A 12,684-nucleotide genomic window follows, 5' to 3' on the forward strand; every position below is an offset into this window, starting at 1 on the left:
CACAAAATCAGATCGCAAACATATTCTGCAGCTTGTGCAAAATAACTCCTGATACTTGGGACTCTCCATATTAATTCTGAGTGACCTTTAATGATGTGTCTTATGTGCGGTCAGTACATCATTGAAACATATTATCCTCAATTACCTTGACGCTGAATTTAAGCCTGGAGGTTAAGCAGATTTTTTGTGATGATCCAGTCTTTTAAAAAGATAGAATTTAAGTGGCTGTTAAAAAATATCAGTAACCTACTAAAATACACTTTAGCGAGTAAACAAGGATAATACATATTTGAGAATTAAATTAAGTAGCTTGAGCTGAAAATTGATTATCCAAAGATATCAAAGAAAATGAAAAAAGATATGTGTAATCTTCTTTCTCTATCAAGTAGAAAGGTTTTTTGTTGTTTGTTTGTTTTGTTTAATTTAGGGCAGAGAAAATACTTAATTGCTAAAAAATCCTGGGTGGAGCTTTTTGTTTGTTTATTTATTGTCAAGGATGAATCCACCCAGAAAAACCTCAGGATTCCCTTGCTTTTGGTCAATAAATCCCGTTCATCCTGTACACAACAGCAGTATATCTCCAGGCTGTGGCACATGGCTCCAACAACCATCATAGTTTGGTTTTTAACTCAGAATGCCCTAGGTAGTTAGAATATACTGACACCTGCCATCTTTTCTGTCACAGCTGTTCTTGAAGTATGCTTCAAAGGTTTGCATGTCCTGCTGTATGCACTTAGTAAACCAACTGACATGCATGTTGAAGGGAAAGGACTATTGTTACGTAACTTTGGATCTGCAACATTTTGCGTCAGCTTCTTAACAGGAACCGACTCTTCATCACACCGGGCAAATAGCTTCTAGGGTAGTAGAGTGCTCTGAAATTCAAGGTCTTTGTCTTCCAATAGTTAGGCATAGATCAAAATTGTGTTTTTCCTCTGGCTATTAGCCAGCAAGAAACATGCAGGGTCTGCTTATTGTTTCAGATTTTAGTAGAAAGCCGCTCCGAAAAAAAAAAATAAGTCTGTAACTTTATAGCTGTCAGAGTATTCACTCCCGCCTAACATACTGAAGTCTAATTTTTTCCTAAAGGTCACAAACAAGCTATACTATGATTTTAACATTCTAATTTTCCATTTTCTTCTCTTTGCTATTTTTTTTAAGCCCTGCTGGAATGGCTCCACTCATGAAGGTCATGGGAATGATAATGCTGAGGTAGCGCTGTCTTTTTATTCATAGACCAGGTGGAGAGTGCATCTCGCCATAAACGGGTACCTCCATCACGCTGCACTGTTATTGACCATTGCCCTCAGCTGAAGATTGTACCTCCTCTAGGGGAAACAAATGATTCGCTTTGCACATAGGCAGAGGCCTGGAGCTTGCTTAGCCAGACATTGCCAAGTTTCCTGAATGATCTCTTGTGATTGGTTTTCTTATACGAATCGACTGTGTGTGAGTACACCCCCTGAACTCTGTGTATTTAGGAATTTGTCTTTGACGAAAACAGCTCTCCTCGAGTTCAGATGATTAGTACTTTATCTGCTAATGCAGGTTTCCATTTGGCTGTTGGCTAAAAGCACATTTTCAGCCTAGCAAAATATTGCTGTCACTTTTTGGGCACCAAAATAAATTTTTGGTGTCTGACCAAGTTGAGAAATTAAGAAAAAATAATCCTTACTGAAGGTCTCTGTGGCTTGACCTCTAACTGCCAACAAAATTTGCACTTCTGTGAGATGACCCAGAACAAAGGAGCCAGTTCTCTCTATTTGAATTGTAACCAAGTTCCCTCCTTGTTCTAATCCAGTATCATTTGGGAGTGTGGCTAAAATGATAGAAGTGAGTGTAAGAGGAGCAACACCTTGATTCTGACCTTAACTTTGCCTGGGGACAGAGGTCTTCACTAGGGTCCATGGGGGTGGGGGTCATGGGGTTGAAGGTGGCAGAGCCAGATCCCCCAACAAGATTCTTTAAAACTGCCTGTTTAGAACTGTGACATTGTCTTCTAATGTGCTGATACGAATACAGAGTCTGTGAAATAAAATAGTAGAAACATCTACTACTTTAAGGTAGTCTTATTCCATTTTGTTTTAAAAAATATAATTGTGTGCCTTAAAATGCATGATGTTTGCCTGAGCCCTGTGAAAGATCCTAGCCTTTTAGATTGGCTTAAGCTAAAGTAACCCACCAAGAGCATAGCTGTCAGAGTCCACTTGAACCTCAAAACTCAAAATGAGCACATCCCCCATGTTCTGCAGTGTGCTCCATCTGATGTTTCTCCCAGTGAAGACTTCACATCCTTAGGGTGACTTTTTAATCCTTAACTTACTGTTCTCCATCCTGATATCCAGCCATGATGTTTTTACTTCTGCTTCTTCTGTAGGTATGTTAAGTCAGAAGTCTGCATTTATTGCATTGAATTTAAAATTAAATGATTTGATGCTATCTGTACATAACCCCTTTAATTTTCTTTCTGCTATGATGTCTAAGACCTCATGCCATCACAACTAAGGTATTGGTCACTCAGGACTTGTATATTGCTTCTCGGCCTTTCGGCTAAGATCAAAGTGTAGGATCTGTGATATTGCTTAGTAGTAGCTCAGCTGGTCTTTCTTTCTCCATGTCTGTGATGTCTTTTCCAGGCTGCTGATTATATATTCACAAATCAGAGGGCATAAAACAACAAATGCATTGTCTCAAAGTTCTGATAGCTGGAAGTCTAAAATCAAGGCAAGGTCACACTCCCTCTGAAGGTGCAAGGGAGGAATCCTTACCTTTCTGCAGCTTCTTGTGGTTTCCAGCAATCCTTGGCCTACTTGACCTTGTAGATGCATCACTTGCATGTTCACCTCCATTGTGGTATCATCTCTGTGTCTCTGTCTCTGTCCTTTCTCTATTTTCTCTCCCATTCTTAAGACAATACACCATTTAGGGTCCACTCTAATCTGATAGGACCTCATCTTAACTAACTATGTCTGCAGAAATCTTATTTCCAATTACAAAGGTAGCAGCTTGCTGTTTTGAGTAAACTTAAATGGGGGGGGGGGGACTTCAACCCACTGTCTCATCCAAATATCTCCTTCCCTAAATCTCCTACCAGAATGACAAACATAATTTGCAAAGCAGAAGGATCAGTGGTCTACCATTTTCTATTGAAGATGATTGTGCCGACCTGACAGTTGTGGAGACCACAACAAAACCGTGTGGAACAAGTGATGAAATTAAGAACCACAGAGACGAAGTGGATCATCCACATCCTCTCTGTAGAGCCCTCCTATTTTCCCAACCAAAGGCTTGCCTACATTTCATACTCTGCCCCCAACATAGCAGTGGCTTCATGGTGACTCAGAGTATAGGACAACATGTCAAAGAAGGTGCTAGGAGCTGTTGGAAAATGCAACATATCTTCCTTTTTTTTTTTAAGATTTTTATTTATTTATTTGAGAGTTAGAGTTACAGGCAGTGAGAGGAAGAGACAGAGAGAAATGTCTTCCTTCTGTTGGTTCACTCCCCAAATGGCTGCAACAGCCGGAGCTGCGCCAATCTGAAGTCAGGAGCCAAGAGCTTTTTCCGGATCTCCCACATGGGTGCAGGAGCCCAAGCACTTGGGCCATCTTCTACTGGTTTCTCAGGCCAAAGCAGGGAGCTGGATTGGAAGAGGAGCAGCCAGGACACGAACTGGCGCCCATATAGGATGCTGGCGCCACAGGCAGAGGATTACCCTACTGCGCCATGGAGCCGGCCCACAACATATCTTCTTGAAATACCAGTTGTATTCAATTGTAAGTTGTTAAAAACAACATTTCAGGTTAAAATAAACATAAAATTCTTAGTTTTCTATTATATTGTTTAAGTACCAGAGCTTCACAGTTCATGGATGCCCATTCAGTCCCTTCTGACAAGGGGATGATTTCATTGGAAAAGTTCCTATCCATTCCATATGACCATAATCAGATTAATCTCAACATGCTCACCATGGAGTACAACTTCAATAAAGATTTGTTAGATTAATAAACCACTCTAAGAAATTGCTCTGATTCTGGCAGTCCTTAACCAAGACAGTGTTCCAGAACTCCTCATTTTTAAAGAGGCCCAAGTCCCTTTCCTGACATCTAAATCTCCTTACAAGCTTATCTCCATCATTTCCCCTGAGCTCTTAGCCATTATCCCGCTGTCCAAACTAAGCAAGAATGAGATGCTTTTGCTTGCAAGAAATCTTTTCTACTCAGAACATGAGCGCAATGCATATGAACAGAATGGAGTGAGTCTGATGGTACCACTACTCAGAAACAGTGCTTTTATCATTTACGATTTGCTTCCTCATCTGGGAGTCCTCCCACTATAAACTCAGTTGCTAAACAAAGTTGCATACATTGGAATTCTAAATTAGTCTTGACCACCACCACCTCCCCTGTCTTACTTCTTCTCTCTGTCTTTCTTCTATCCCTTTCTCTTCTTCCTCTCTGTTCACCATTTCAGTTTCTCTTCTTTCAAGATAGAACAACATGGATCCTCTAATTAATTTGTGCTATGTAATAGTTGTTTAGGCTACTGAGTTTGTGTCTCAGTTTGAATTTTCCTAGCTTTTGGTATTATTTCCCTCTACATACCCTTTCAATTCTAGCTATCTAAATACAAACCAATAAGCATTAACTGAGAGCCCATCACTGCATCCTTTTATTAGTTATGGTCCAGTCTGAGTTTATATAAACCAGAGGCTCACAAAGCAGCGTGTCTAACATTACAGAAGTTTGCTTTTCCTCTCTTGTGGCCATGTGCAGGTAGATGGGTGGCTCAGCACATTTAAATTCTGTGAGACATTCACTCAAGATGTAGATCATTCCCATCTGACTGCTCTACCACCTCCTTTGCCTGTTTTCTGCACAAACCATCTTATTATATATGTCGACCTACTATCCTTTTGAATGGAGAAATAAGGAAGTAGGAAGAAAGCCACTTTCTTTTTAAACTCCTTCTAGAAGTTATACACTTGGTGTCTGTTTTTCAGAGACCAAAACCACGTCACATCACATTACTCTAAGAGAAGTATTATATCTAACTGGCACTTGCATTTCTAATAGAAAAGGGAGATACTGAATCAAGTCAGCACGTAATACCACATGCCTACTCTCCCCCTACAATTGTCATTCTTGATCTGATCTCAGTTCTATCAAGAGTTTTCCCTGTTGACTTCAGCAATTATTTACAGTCTTCATTTGACACTTCTCATACAGTATGTTTAATCATCAGTTAAAATACATATCCTGATTTTTATGTCTCCATGAGATTTAAAAAAAAAAATAGGGCAGGGATTATTATGTGTGAAATATACTTGATAGAGATAAACACACAGTAGGCACTCAGTAGATACTACATCCTGTTTCAAACAATAGATTACAAAAGAGTAGGGGATATTAGATATCTTTGATTGCTTTTCATGGTACTTACCCTAATATGTTTCAAATTTGAGCTTCTTCATTAATATTCAAGACATAAAACTATTATCTTAAAGCAAACTAAACTTTGCTAGCTTCAAAAGAAGAGATAATAAACTACAGATCCCAAGAAGGGCAAGTGTCTTTGAAGTGAGTATGTAGGAAAAGGGAATTAATCAGCAGCATTAACTGTTTCTTAGAGCTTTGGAGAAAAGACTGTATTTGTGGAAAAGAGTCACTCACTTAAGGAATGATAGAGGCATTCCTTGAGAGAACTGTAGAGGTCACTGGCTCAGGCAGCCAGCTTTGGTATCTGAAGTTTAAGAGGGTGTGACCTGGAAGACCTGGACTGGGAAACTGAAGGGCAAGTGCAAAGGAAACGAAGAATCTGGAGGTTATAAGCTTCCATCAGTGTGAGTAATGAGAGCTGGGTTAGGGGGTAACCATAATTTTTTTCAGAGTCAATTCATTTTTTGCCTTTTAAATACTTTTCAGTGTCAGCTTTATTCAACTTCCCTATTGTTACACTGGAGTTCCAAGAGCAGCATCCTGTTTTTTAGTAATCAAAACAACTTAATACATTATCCCTCTTAGTAGTTTTTTTGTCTGTTCTACTTAATATGACTGGTTTAATTCTGTAATTAATACACAGTTATTCTTAAGTGTTGAAAATTAACTGAAATGTGATCCCTGTTAAACATAAGAGTGGGAATAAGAGAGGGAAGAGATGTATAATTTGGGACATGCTCAAGCTGACTTGCCCCAAATGGTAGAGTTAGAAACATACCAGGGGATTCCAATTCAATCCCATCAAGGTGGCATGTACCAATGCCATCTCACTAGTCCCAGTGATCAATTTCAGTTCACAATTGATCATAATGAAAGGACTAAGAGTCAAAGGGAGCACATAAACAAGTCTAGTACCTGCTAACACTAACCGATAGAATAAATAAAGGAGAGAGTGATCCAACATGGGAAGTGAGATACTCAGCAGACTCATAGAATGGCAGATGTCCTAAATAGCACTCTGGCCTCAGAATCAGCCCTAAAGGCATTCGGATCTGGCTGAAAAGCCCATGAGAGTATTTCAGGCATGGAAAGCCAAGACACTCTGGCAAAAGATCTCTGTGAGTGAGATCCCATTGGAAAGAACAGGTCATCAAAGAAGGAGGTACCTTTCTCCGAAGGGAGGAGAGAACCTCCACTTTGACTATGACCTTGTCTAAACAAGATAAGAATCGGAGAACTCAGAGGGCTTCCATAGCCTTGGAAACTCATGACTGGAGCATAGGGAGATTACTGATGCCATAGACAGGAGTGTCAATTGGTAAAGTCAACAACAGGAGTCACTGTGCACTTACTCCTCGTGTAGGATCTCTGTCCTTAATGTGCTGTACATTGAGATTTAATGCTATAACGAGTACTCAAACAATATATTTCACTTTGTGTTTCTATGGGGGTGCAAACTGTTGAAATCTTTACTTAATGCATACTAAACTGATCTTCTGTAAAAAAAAAAAAGAAATTATCAATTCCCAACTTGACTCTCACTGGGATTAAACATGACAATAGGTCTGATCTGATTTCATCATCATTTAAAAAAATCATCTATTATTTTTCACTTTATGTTTCTGTGTGGGAGCAAACTGTTGAAATCCTTACTTAATGTATACTAAGCTGATCTTCTGTATATTAAGATAATCGAAAATGAATCTTGATGTGAATGGAAGGGGAGAGGGAGTGGGAAAGGGGAGGGTTGTGGGTGGGAGGGACGGTATGGGGGGGAAGCCATTGTAATCCATAAGTTGTACTTTGGAAATTTATATTCATTAAATAAAAGTTAAAAAAATAAAAGAAATAAAAGGGAGCCCCAGGAGAAGATAACAAGGACCTCTGAAAATCTTCACAGGGCTGGTGGAATTTCCTGAATTTATACACACAAAATTGAAAATTTTTCTTGATGTAAAATGTGAGTCATGCTAAATACATTTCCTATAAGAAAAAAAAATATTTGCTACATCTGAAGAACAAATATGTTTGGTGACCCAAAACATCAGGCTACCCTTTGTCTCTGATACAGAGAAGCATCTGTGAAAGGGGAAATCATCAGACATAATTTCTGTGCGATTGGAATTGTTTTGGTGGATTCATTAATCAATAAGAGTAAACATCTCTCACTGGTTAGATGGTCAACCACCTGCTATAGCCATACTGTCCTCTGTGTGGTTTGATGGGATTTGCAGCAGCAAGGGAATCTGAGAAGCAGAAATGGCTCTCTCCATGCTCCTCTGCAGAAGACACTGTAGCAGGTAAGATCTGGGGTCCTGGAGTCAGACCCATAGGGTCCTAATCTCAGCCCCTCAACCCTAGAGCCACGACACTTTGCATAAATGGCTAAATCACTCTTAAGCCTTAATTTTCTCCTCCATGAAGTTGGAATACTACTAATAGTCATGCTAATACTAGTTAACTAATTAGTATTAATGCTAATACAAATGCTACTTTCAAGTCGCTGTTATAAAACAAGCTGTCATCATCTCGTGAGTCTATAGCTTGATATCCTTCCTCTATGTTTTACTTCGGCTGTCTCCCGCGCTTCCCCCCAGCACCAGGCAGGGCTGCTCAGTCACAGTGGTCCTTTGACATGGTTGGTGAGGTGATATCACTCACTTGCACATGTATTCAGAATAAACCCTAAATTCCCACTGGGATCTGTAAGTCCACAGAAGAGTCCGTCCCTGGTGTCCCTCTCACCCTCCAGGATCAGCTCCAGCTGCTCTGGATTTCCTCTTTTCTAACATCAAACCAATTCTCTCTCTATGGCTTTGTGCCTCCATCTCTCTTTTATTCCTGTGACTGGCTCCTTGTAACTCTGACTTGAGCTCAGATGTCCCCAGAAAGAAGTAACCTTGACTAAAATATAACATTCATCTAAATAGTTACCTTGGAGCTACTACCTGGCTTATCACCTTGTTTACTATCTATCACAGCCTATATTACTATCTTTTTAAAAATTAATTTATTTGAGAGAAAGCATTACAGAAGGGGGGGAGGGAGACAACATCCAGCATTCTGGTTCACTCTCCAGTTGGCCCCGGTAGCCTGGGCTGAGGCAGGCCAAAGCCAGGAGCCAGGAACTTCTTCTGGGTCTCCTGGGAGGGTGTAAGGGCCCAAACACTTGTGTCGTCGTCCACTACTTTTCCTAGGCCATTAGCAGGGAGCAGGATTGGAAGTGGAGCAGCAGCCAGGTCATGAAGTGGCTCCTATATGGGATGCTGGCGTCACAGAAAGTGGCTTTACCCTGCACCTGCTTGTTCTTCCTTATTTCCTTGACAGTTATAGGAGTATATGAAACACAGTAGGTACTTAATATTTGTTCAGTAAAGGAATGAGTGAATGAATGAATTGACATCTCACAGGTTTATACTAAAAATTAGTTTCAAAAATGAATAAAAAGTTCTGAGAGTGGTATCAGACACATAGCAGGTATCCAAGCAATACTGGTTTCTTGTTACGATTTTTGGTACCTCATACTTGGCGCCTACCATAGATATTCCCCACCTGTAGAATCTTGCAGCCCCCCCTGTTACAGCAGTCTTTCTCTGTTCCTAAGGATTCCAAAGTAAAACATGTTTAAAGTATCCCAATTTGTGGGAATGAAATAGCAGTCGCATTCGTCTATGTTTATTAAACCAATTGTGTGAAATTTTTTTCTGTCTGTTGAAGTGGTTGCTGATAGGGGCAAGACAATAGTGAAGCAGTGAGAGGCATGATCTTTGGAATAATTCAGATTATTGATTGTGCTGTGTTTTGGACATGACTCGTCCTCCTGATCTCAGGCAGCAGAGTATATCTAGTCTTATGGTAATGGTATTAAGAGAGTGGTAGGTTAACCCAACTATAGTGTATACAGGTGTGACCTTTGAAAAGTGATGACATTAGGTTGTAAGGGTGGAGCATTCATGATTGAATCCTGGTTGTTTTGTAAGGAGGGAGGAAGGGAGGACACAGATGTAGACAGATGCAAACGTGCTCCCACCATGATGTGGTGCACTTCCTGGGGGACTCCCAAAAGTGTGTATTATGCTGTTTGGACCTGATGACTCAAAATCATGGGCCACAATAAATGCTGTTTGTCTATAAGGTAGCATGCTTCCAGAAGTTGGTTCTTGTAACTAATACTGATGTTATTTTCAGCTCTACGTTGAGATATTTTGACTATGTGAGGTCCAGAAACTTTGTGCATCTTCATGACGTTCCCTCTTAAGTTTGTTTTGAAGGATTAAATCTAAAGAGCTGTTAAATATAGAATGTCAAGGTGCACAGTAGGAGCCTGTGGCTATTATCAATACTCAGTAATGTTGTGCTTAAGCAAACTTCTAAACTTCCAGACATGAGTACATTTTTTTGGGGGGGTGGGGGGGGGAGTTGGGTAGAGTTAGGCAAAGATACAGAGCCCCCACCCCACCTCCAAAAAAGAAGTTTTTTGTCCAGAATCAAAGTCAATGAAATCCAACATTATTGGTGACCAGGTTTCTAAATTGTGAGAAATAACGGCTTTGTCATTTTTAGTTTGGAGAGCTGTACCTCTGACCGTGCAAGGTGGATAGTAATTGAGAATGTGCGTGAAACAAAATAGCCACTTCTTTAGATGGCATTTGTACACAATTTAGTACAGGCTTGGGCTTTTATCAATGGGATGAAGTATGCTGAGTGGGAATTAGAAGATAAGATCACCATAGACCATCTTGTGGAATGGTTTTAAATAATATCCTAGGCTGGTCTGGTGATACCTGGGATTACACTGAGAACAAGTCTGTCCTAAGGGAGCAAGAGCCAAGTTTAGTCCAATATTTACACAATTTAGATGGAAAGAGTTAACCTTACTCTTGAAGAGGATAACGGGAATTTTAAAGCATTCTGTTTAAGACCTGCAGGAACATTTAGTCTTCCTATAGACTGTAGGCACGGATGAAGAGATGAATAAGACATAGAAGGCTCAGTTAGTGGTGGTGATGGTGATTGAAGGACGAGAGCTAAAACTCACAGAGCAGTTTTAATTAACAAAACAAGCCACAGACAGCATATATTTTGTAGGCGTCCATTATGACTACTGACACCATTCATCAAATATGGGTACCGTGAGAACTTACGCTGGCTATGCATTGATTCAACTACCCTGCCTCTACTTCTGTCAATGATGGGAATAGAGACAACCAAGTAATGAGCATAAGCTCTTTAGACAAAGGAAGGGAAGAATCAGTGATGGTCTCTCTCACCCAGGAAAACCCTCTTCCTACTTATTCCCTGCAACCCTGCTCTTTAGCCTAGGAAAGGTGGAATCTGCCCTAAGGTCATTGCCATTTTTTTTTTGTCTCTAGATGCCAAAAAATTGGTAAGTTTTGCTTCTTTTTTTTTTTTTCCACAAAAATCCATGGTTAATACAATTAGACATAGATATATTTCTCTAAAAAATTTCTTTTCATGTCAGTTATTTATCTAAATATTCTCTAGCTATTCAGTTTTAAATTTATTCTTTTTTTTTTTTCAGTTGAATCTTTTCTTAGGCAATTAAGGAGTGGTTCAGAAGAGGCATTGGAAACCCACTGTACTTTTTTAAAAATAGAATTCATCATTTCCCTAGCTAGTGTGTATGAGGCATTTAAATTTTAAAGGATGGCCTTGCTGGTTGTACATGACACTAAGAACAGGTAGAAGCTGAAATCCAGAAAGGTAGTGCACCATGTTATCAAATGCTCTTTTCCCTTCTGGGAAGTATTACTTACATTTTGCAAATTTGTTATGCAAAATAATCTTAAAACTGATTCTGTTTCTTTGCCTCAGGTTCATACAATATTCATTGAAAGTTTTACAAAAAGAGAAATTAATTTAGTATAAAAATCAAGCATTTTAAAATGCCGTGTGTATCAGTACAACAGCATTCCAGTTGGAGGCTGAGAAAAAACAAGGAGGAGCTCAGATCAGAATTCCATATATTTCATTTAATTGCACGTGAATATATGTTGTATTTCTGGTATTCAGAGGCAACCTGAAAATCTTTAGGGGAATCTTCATAGTTTTATGGCCTAGGACAAGTCACAGTAGACCATTAACTTCATTCTGTCTGTTATTTAAATAATGCTAATGCTAATGCTAGCATTTCATCAAGTTTTTTTTTAAGAAGAAATGAAATTCTCACTGAACAAAGTACCTTGAAAATTGAAACGGTGCAACAGAAATCTAATTTATAGCATTTATCATGAGTCAGCCTTTGTGTCCTATGGTAGAAGCTTTGGAGCATCTGATAAACATTGTTGGTTTTACCTCTACAGTCAAAAATAAGTCATGAAAAATCTTAAACTTTCTATGTATTTAAAGATTAGGATTCATTATTTGATTGAGTGGAGAAATCAAGTAGTATTTTCATTTGCACAGAACAAACTACATTTTCTAGAGTTTCTGCAACTTTCAAAGTTTTTCTTCTATAATTTATTTACCAAACATACAGTGGGCCACGAGTCTCCTATAATTTTAATATTTGAAGTTTGTAAGCTTTGTATTTCTGATGTTGCAATTATATGGATTGGAAAGTATTACATGATTGGGAATCAGCTTATGTAAGCAAATTTTTAGATGAATTTTCATTGTGTATTTTATCTTATAATCCTGAGATACAAAATTACATCAGATGCCTCATCTTTTGGAAGGAGATTTTTTATTATTAATCCTTCATGTAAACCATAAAACGGACCTTTCTTTTTTTTTCATTTTCTGTTAAAGCTGCTTTGCTCATTGACTTTTGTACTTTACATGTTCATTTCTATAAAATTTGGTTTTTATCAGTTAATGAATTCACGTGCGTTGTCCAGAATGCTGTTGAGTGTCATTAAGTGATCATTCCACTGGGAAGTCTTGAAGGCCCCCGGAACTCTTTCTTGTGACCTGATTTCGTGCTAATGGATTATTTTGCCCTTTGGCAATTAGATATATTTTGGTATGAAAGCAAAATTGTCACTAAATAAGTAAACATTATTAATAAGCCGCCATTTATTTATATCAGCTTTTTTGTTGACAGCTGATGACTTTGTTAATATAAGCATTCCACAGTTTTCTTGTTTCTTGTTTGTATTTATTGCAAAATAAAGCCGAAGTAACTCATATAATGAGGATGGAATGAAGATGGAGGGGGAAATTTACAAGGGGAAAATTAATTATTTTGGATTTGTCATAAGATCGTCAGAATTTATATTAAGAT

The sequence above is a fragment of the Oryctolagus cuniculus genome, chromosome 6, assembly GCF_964237555.1.
Source record: "Oryctolagus cuniculus chromosome 6, mOryCun1.1, whole genome shotgun sequence".
In the NCBI taxonomy this organism is placed as follows: Eukaryota; Metazoa; Chordata; class Mammalia; order Lagomorpha; family Leporidae; genus Oryctolagus; species Oryctolagus cuniculus.